This window comes from Lactuca sativa, chromosome 5 (assembly GCF_002870075.4).
Source record: "Lactuca sativa cultivar Salinas chromosome 5, Lsat_Salinas_v11, whole genome shotgun sequence".
Classification (NCBI taxonomy): Eukaryota; Viridiplantae; Streptophyta; class Magnoliopsida; order Asterales; family Asteraceae; genus Lactuca; species Lactuca sativa.
In genome coordinates, this window is record NC_056627.2 from 361,950,838 (window position 1) to 361,959,467 (window position 8,630).

The 8,630-nt window shown below is 32.5% G+C and overlaps 2 long non-coding RNA genes across 6 annotated transcripts; both read right to left on the bottom strand.

Annotated features, from left to right (window-relative positions):
• Nucleotides 1–359: 359 nt before the first annotated feature.
• On the bottom strand, nucleotides 360–2,447 carry LOC111915108 (uncharacterized). Of its 5 annotated transcripts, XR_008223855.1 has the most exons (6): nucleotides 2,101–2,447; nucleotides 1,950–2,011; nucleotides 1,331–1,379; nucleotides 1,147–1,231; nucleotides 949–1,062; nucleotides 360–856 (listed from the first exon to the last, which is right to left on the bottom strand). It is a non-coding gene; the product is annotated as an uncharacterized LOC111915108 (long non-coding RNA). The 5 variants fall into 5 exon arrangements; XR_008223854.1 differs by having other exon boundaries at nucleotides 949–1,231; XR_008223853.1 differs by having other exon boundaries at nucleotides 1,147–1,379.
• A 3,339-nt stretch (nucleotides 2,448–5,786) lies between these two features.
• Nucleotides 5,787–8,383, bottom strand: LOC111915110 (uncharacterized). The gene is made up of 3 exons (XR_002858051.3): nucleotides 7,629–8,383; nucleotides 7,193–7,316; nucleotides 5,787–6,329 (listed from the first exon to the last, which is right to left on the bottom strand). It is a non-coding gene; the product is annotated as an uncharacterized LOC111915110 (long non-coding RNA).
• Between the last annotated feature and the right edge of the window lie 247 nt (nucleotides 8,384–8,630).

An 8,630-nucleotide genomic window follows, 5' to 3' on the forward strand; every position in this document is an offset into this window, starting at 1 on the left:
CAACCACTTTGGCTCTGATACCAATTGTTGAGAGAAAAACTTGGAGAAACACTTGAACAAACGTTAGAACAAGTTAGTTACGGAATAGTTAATCTCTAAGGATCTAAAAGCTCAACAATAATAAAGTTAGATAGTTAGATAGTTAGTTGCGGAAAGTAAAGAAAGATAAATGACAAAAGTTATATCAAGAATACACTTAAACTGATTCATAACAAGGAATGCAGTCACTCCAAGTTAGTAAGCGAGATCAAGTTTAGTGATTAAGTCTAGAAGACTTGCTCCGAAGAGAGGTTATGTTCCAGTAGCAGTTTGAGTGTGACGAAGATAAGAAAGATAACTGATGAAGATAAGCAAGATGATTGAATGAGAAACCTTATGTATTAAGAAGTTAAGAGTTTTCACACTCAGATATATCACCAGTACATAATACATAAGAAAGAGTCTCTATTTATAGAGTTTAGAAAAGAACAACTCTATGAGCAGTCGTGCAAGACATGCTGGACAATAGAGTGAATTACATAGTAAAAGAAATAACTAAGACTGCGGATAGGAAAGACTTGAATACTCCGGATGCTGATATGGTTGCTGATGGAGAATGGTTGCGGTCTCAGTTGTAGAGATTGACTCTGGTGCTGAATTGGCTGCAGGTACTGAACCGTTGCGGTAGATAAGTTCAAAAGGGTCACTTTTATGTTTCAACAGTGTTTAATTGTGTTAGAATGAAATATCAAATTTTCAAGTGAAATGTTTACTATTTAACCGAGTGAGACATTATTTGTAGATAATCCCAAACTGTTAATTGAGTTTTTAATCATATCAAATCCAAGACAAATCTCCAAGATCACTCTAAAAGTACCTATAAATACAAAGCAGAAACATAGAAGATCGTTAATCAAAAAACCAAATGAAAACTCAAAAACCTGATGTACTAAAAACATTGGAACACACCTCTAAGATTTTTGGGCTTCCTTGATTACATTCAGAGCCACTGTTGTCTTGCTTGATCCCTGTTGCCCATAAACCTCAAGAATTTTTCCTTGTAATGTAGACTGTGGTTATTATCTAGGGTCCATAATGATTAAGTATTTTGTATATGTGTAATTTGCTAATACCATATAAGAAGGTACTATTTTCGTTTGGTAATACCTTATACATGAGTTCTAAGAAATATCTTCTCTCCTCTCCCCCAAACCCATCTTGATGATCAAACTTATTGGAGAAAGTGTTACCACTGAAAACACTTGTAAATTTAGAACAAACTTCCGACCACCATATAATCAAAGAATCAAGAAACACGAACATACAGAATAACTGTGATTGAATTTAATACCTTTTGTTCAATGATGGTGTTCTTGTTCCTGATGTAGATGCTTCATTTTCTTGTGTAAAAAAATAAAATAAAAAATAATAATCTCATTTAGGAAAATAATGAAAATTCATGCCTTTTTTTGTGTCAAGCATATTTAGTTGGGTTTACTTTTTACCTCTAACCTGCAAAAAAAAAGTTCATTTTCTACAAAAAAATATTCATTATCACTTGGGTAAAATTACCTTTTTACCCTTAATGTGAAATAATTTTTTTTTCTGTTTTTGGCCCATGAGCAAAAAAATAAGGTATGAGAAGAAAATGGTGAAAGAAATAGAAAATTATTTACCAGTTCAGTGAACACCCTCTTACACAAAGGGAAGGTAAAGAGTATGGTAGCAAAAACCTATGAAACTATAAACCTTATATATATATATATATATATATATATATATATATATATATATATATATATATATATATATATATATATATATATATATATAACAGACACATCTATTTAACTCAAATTATAACTTAAAGAATATTGGACCTTCTTGAATGTTGTGGTAAGTATAGCAGGTAGTAGCGTTGGTATGAGTTATAAAAGCAAAACAAAATTTAGGCAGTAATCGACACATACCTAATATAAAAACGTAGGATAATGTGCAGCTGGAATTAAAGAGGGAGGCTGGATGTTCTTACCTGAAAAAAATTAATGAGTGTTTAATGGATAATATCCAAACTTAAGGCTTAAAATCCAAAAAAATTACATAATCTGAAAATGTTCCTACCTGATTAAGAGAGTAAGTCAAGCCCTAATCGAATAGAGAGGGACAGTGTTGCAAAACTCGGCCTACTCGGCCGATTACTCGGAATCGGCCCTCCACCGAGGCGAGTAATGTGAACTCAGCAAAAAAACTCGGATTAAGTCAAACTCAGTCAAAAATCGGTCAACATCTCTCTAACTCGAGCCTACTCCGTATTACTCGGTCTTACTCGGGCCTACTCGGTCAAACTCAGCCAACTCGGTTAAAATCGGCCAAACTCGGTCAAAGGGTCAAAATTGTCACAAAAAGAGAAAAAAATCAAGAATTTCAAGATTAATATGTATAATACACTTAATGATTTATTATTTAACACACATGTGATTATTGCTACATATATATATATATATATATATATATATATATATATATATATATATATATATATATATATATATATATATCTTAAATTTTCAGTAATTATTTATGAAGTGAGACATTTGCGTGTACTTCAATTTTTATGTATTCACATGTATCTAATTTTGTTATATATTTCAATCAGGTTATGATTTTAACTTATGATTTTGACATATATAATTTTTCTAAAAATATTTCTATATGAATTACCTAATCCGAGTACTCCTGAGTAATCGCTACTCCCCAGTCGGCCGAGTAGGTACCGAATAGGGAGTTCTACAACCTTGGGCGAGAGGGAACGTAACATCATAAGCCAATGAAGAGAAGATGCTCCAAATAAATTTGATGTTCTATCATAATCCGACTTCGTTTTATTTTTATTGATAATTTCTTCAAGATTAGGGTTTTAGAGGTCTTGAAAAAAAAACCCCACCTCATCAATTGTGTTGTTTATCTCCTCTGTCGCAATCAATCTTCACTCTTGGTTTGAAACATTCTATGTTATCCCTCAACAGGGGTCATTGGTCAGCAGTCAAAGCACCTTCATAAAATCAACATGATACCGATCAAAGAATGTTTCGGGTGTTCACTGAGGAAATATCACAAGCACTTGGCATGCAACGTTGGAAACCAAAAATTAGGATTGAAATCTTTCTCTGAAACTGAAGCGCTTAAGTAAAGACTTCTTCCCCATAAGGTTACACAAACGTCGCTACTATTAAAATTGTTCTTGCACCACCACTTGCTTGTCATCAAACATATAATAGAAACAAAACTTGAGATGAGTCTGTAATAACCAAGGTGCACCATAGCGACAGTGTATAAGGCGGTGAAGTAGTGAGGACAATAAAAAGAGAAACTTACCAAGGGGAGCGGTGGTGGAATACAATTGAACTGAGTCGGTGACACCACCTTAGGAGTAGGAAATAGGTGGATCAAGAGAAGAACACGTCACCTTGTAGACAGAAGAGTCGATGATTCACCCCTTTAGCCGCCAAGTCGATGAATGCGAACCATTGAGAAATCGTCACTGAGACTTTTGAAGGAAAGCGAAGGGAAAGTATTGGACTGTGAGGCGGTGAAGACGATGGATGAAGAAAGAAGACGTGGTGAAAAGAACTTGGTGGAATTGTGAGGATTTGGAAGGATGAATCAAAAGCAATGAAAAAAAAAAGTAAAAAAGAAGCAGTGGTAGCTGCGATTTTGAGGCAATGACGGTAGAGAATAGAAAAAAATAATAATAATAATAAATAAAGGATTTTGGTCCAATAGAATAAAAGAACTGTGCATTAGGGAACTCCAGATTAACAGTATTTACTTAAAATAAAACATGGCTATAAAAACTATCACTTAAAATAAAAACTATCGGACAGATAATTAGGTATCTGGTATTTTCGACATGACTATAAAAACTATCACTTAAAATAAAATGTCATTATAAATTTAATGCTCCTAAAGACTTCGGCTGCAATTAAACAAAAAATAAATGTTATTAAAACTATAATATGGTAAACGTAACACATATTCACACCATGACTAAATGTCTAGATCCAAGACCTTGACCAAAATGATTTCATCGCAAATCAATGGAAGAGAAACAAAAACAAAATAAAATTAGGTGATGTAGTATTCCACTGGCACAACTCGAAAAAGAAAATTGTTATTGATAAATTGGTTATTTATAAGAATGCTGACAGAATCTGAAATTCATTCTTAAACGGTCAATAATACAACCATCTAACCACACCTGACATTCTATATTAGATTCTACCGCAAAAAAAAAAAAAAAAAAAACTAAAGTAGGATTCTGTAGCTTCCTTTTTAAGTTGCAATGGAACTCGTGCAATTACTCTCGCACACAAAAAAAAAACTAAATATCCACTTACCTTTTATTCCTATCTATTTAAAATGACAACATATATATAAATTTAAACTCTCAATCAAATTTAAATTAAAGTGAATAACAATTATCACCATTTAAAATAAATAGGAAGATAATAGGAAAAAAATATAAGGATATTTAATTTTTCATATATAATAATAATAATAATAATAATAATAATAATAATAATTTTTTTTTTAAATTAAAGGGATGAAAACAAAAAAAATAATATATACGTAAATCACCATAAATGTGATGTTAATGTTATGTGATGGTTTATCAACTTATTCATAAATTTGAACCTTTTTAAATTGAAAGGGAGGAAAACAAAAATAAAAATATAAGTGAAGGACTAATAATGTATTTTACACGAATAGTCCTTATGGTTTAGGGTAATTTGCGCGTTTGGTCTCTAATTTAGTTTTTTAACTCGGAAAGTCTCTACTGTTTGCTTTTGTTACACGTTTGGTCTCTATCTTACCTAAAAAAACTATTTTGCCCTTAAATTTTTGATTTATTTAGATAAACATACCCCTAATCCCACCTCCCTCACCTTATCTTAACTACCCCACCATTTTTCAATGTTTAAATAATAGTTTTTTTAGGTAAGAGAAGGACCAAGCGCGTAACAAAAACAAACGGTAGGGACCAAACGCATAGCAACAACAAACAATAGGGACCTTCCGAATTAAAAAAATAAGTTAGGAACCAAACATGCAAATTATCCCAAACCATAGGGACCATTCGTGTAATTTACTCTTGTATGTAATAATTATGTGAGTAAATTGACTTTAGTTTTATAAAGGTGCGGTTAGCAAGACCCCTTTGAAAGCTACACGATCGAAACACGAATATATTATGCGTCAACACCGAGTCACCCCCTTTCAACTTCTAACAGTTATTTATTTATTTATAAAAAGCTTTCCAAAAATAATACTTCCGGAATAATAGCAAAATATTAAATCATTGGGTTATAACTCGTGAAATCCACAGGTGATATATTTTAAATAGAATTAAAAAAATAATTATACAATAAAATAATATATCATTAATTTTTAAAAACTTATAAATTGTAATATTGTATTTTTTAGTAACTTTGTAGTATTTAATTAGAAATGAACATTTTTAAAATAAACTAGGGTGGTGTCCCCCGCTATGCGGGGGTTAGACGGTTTCAATACTTACACCTAAAGAAGACCCATGTTGAGTAATAGGCATATTTCTTGTTCTTAAAGATTAGAAGGTCAGATTTGGAGATTCACTAATAACAATCACTAATAACCAAAATATGTACAAGTGCAATTTTGTCAAAATCGGACAACGCAATACAATATCAGTACCATTCTTCTCTTTGGAAATAGATAACAAATTTCAGTTGAATGTCTTAAAAAAGAATAATCATTGAATGAAAACATTACAAAATCATAAACCAAATTCATTAAAGTCGAACCGGTACAAAAAAAAGATATTCTAGATCAAGACCAACAAATCAAGCATCTAAACTATAAACGTACCTTTATGCTGCAGAAAATGCAAACATGGTGTAAATGGATTCATATTGATAGTGATAAGCGATTCTTTTTTCTTGCTACAGTTTCAATTATTTCCTCAAAGATGTAGTCTCTTGGGTTGGCCCACTTATAAATGAGAAGAAAATGTGGTACATGATTGCCAAAGGTACATACTTTTATCCATTCTAGTTTTGATGAACAATAATCTAGATAGTAAAACTGCATATAATATACACACAAACAGAGGGGTCATCTTCTACCTCATTCTTTTTACAGTGTTCCACTGTTACTTCTTCCATTGCAACTGACAGCATGTCATTAACCTTCCAATTCCCTTTATTACTGCATGCAGATTCATCAAAGAGAACTTGGATAAACTCACCAATTTCTATATCAATCCCCAAATAACAGATGATCATTAAGTAAAGGCGCACCCTCAGCTCCATCTGCAGTATGCTAATAAAATTAACAAAAAGAAAACCAATATATAATCTACTTTTGACAAGTGAATAAAGGTAGAAAACAAATACACATTTTATCAAATAGTTGGCATCCATTTTAAGTTTCTTCAAATTTTTGTGATAATAATCCTACAAATTGAAACTCATTTCGACTTATAATGAAGAGCATTTAAAATCAAGCAACTGAAAAAACAAAACAAACTTAGTCGAAAAAAAAAAATACACAAATTATCCACCCTGTCTTGGAGAAAGAAAAATCCTTCAATTTTCTTACTAATTCAATTTTAGTGGTTGCAGCTCCAGGCATAATTCTTTTTTATTTAACAACTTAAAAGAGAAAACAATCCTCACATTAGGTCCTAAAATTTTACCAAATAAATTTTAATCATCATTTATTTAAACGGACAACACTTAATTTGTTTTTGAGTTAATGAACTCTATATATACTATACTTGTTCTATTTGTTAATGAAAAAAGAAAAAAGATGGAAGATTACTTTTTAAGTATTTACAGTTTTACACCATCATCAACAACCCTTTGAAGATCATCCATTATACTATACATCTAGATCATATCGTTCCTAAACAATACAACAAACAACATACTTACCTTTTAAATTATAAATATTATAAAAGGATGTTTAAAAGAAAAAAAAATACCTTCGTTGTGTATATCCTAAATTGCAGCAAGTTGTTATTTTAGTTTATAAATATATAACTATGTTGGATTTGTTGGTTAATACAAGTTTTGTTGTTAAAAAAAAATATAGGCTAAGCTCCAATTAGAAAAACAAAATAAAGCTACGGTGCATGCTTATTCTTGGATTTTGGAATATAGGTAAAGGGAACCTGAAAATCAATAGGTTTTGAAATAGTTGTAAAAGCAGGGGATAAGCTCCATCCTCCTCAAGATGACGCTTTCTATGAGCTCTCAAGGCATACTTTATTGCGTTTATCCCAATTTCGTCCTCACCTTACAAATTTAAAACATCAAACTTCCTTAATTATCACATGTTAAGCTTTAAATTTGATTAATATTCACATTTTGAATAATTAGAACTCATAAAGAAGCACAACTGAACTTCCAAATTAGGAACTATATCCACATTGAACCACTCCTGAATAACCAAAAGCCTAAATTGGTATAAACCAAGTTGAACAAACTGTAAAAGCTACAGACAATCAATAACTTGAGAGATAAAGTAGATGAAATTTCTGGGTTAACATAGAAGTAAAAAAGAAACGCAAACATAACCCAATAGAAATGATAAACAAAGAAAATTACCAAATTGGGGTTGAAGTGTAGTTCAGATGACGCAGCGACGAACACCACCACGACTCTCCTCTTTTTGACTTACCTAATCAGCGACTTTTACCTTCACATACGTCCATCTCCATCACCGCCAAATCACTCCGTTCTCCACCCGACAATCAAAGGTTTTGCAGTGCAACCGATGTTCCAAATGAATAGCGGGAGCGGTGGAATCATAGTTGAATGACCGGAAAAGCACAGAAGCGGCACATATACTTGGCAGTGACGAATGATTTTTGAGACAGAAACGATGAGGTCTTGTATGAAACAATGAGCTTGATCGGCAACAATTTTAATATTATTGGCTCAGATAGTCGGTGCAAACAGTGCAGGGGTAAAGCCAACCGAGTTTAAACAGTACCGAAGATGGAGAAGGCACGACGAACTCTTTATCCAGAGAGAGTAGTGGTTACATACATCTTTATTCGGCCTCCCTCTCCTCCGCTTCACTACCTCGCCACGGCTTGTATCCGGTGAAGCAAGGCGTTTGGGTTCGTTAAAGAACGAAGGAAGCCGTCAGTTAGTGTAATAAAGGAGTAGGTAGCCGTGGAACGGTGGCGTTGTGGAGACGGTGAGAAAATTTAAGTGTAAGGGAGACTCAGCTTAGGAGAGAGAAATTGAAACGGTGGAAGGAACTGGAAGACGAATACAGATCGGTGGAGAGTTAAACCAACTGGTAGCATAAAAAGTAGAATACAATGACAACAATCGAAGAGTGATTGGGCGGAAAAGCGGTGAAGAGAGTATGCGAGGAACACGTGTGAATACGCGTCCACGAAGAACGGAAAATTTTGTATAAACTGCCCATAAAACAATATATGCCTAATATAACAAAATCAATATAAAAGAAGGACCAGTTATGCCAAATTTAGCCATTTTTACTGTAGCTAAGATACCCATAAAACAATATATGCCTAATATAACAAAATCAATATAAAAGAAGGACCAGTTATGCCAAATTTAGCCATTTTTACT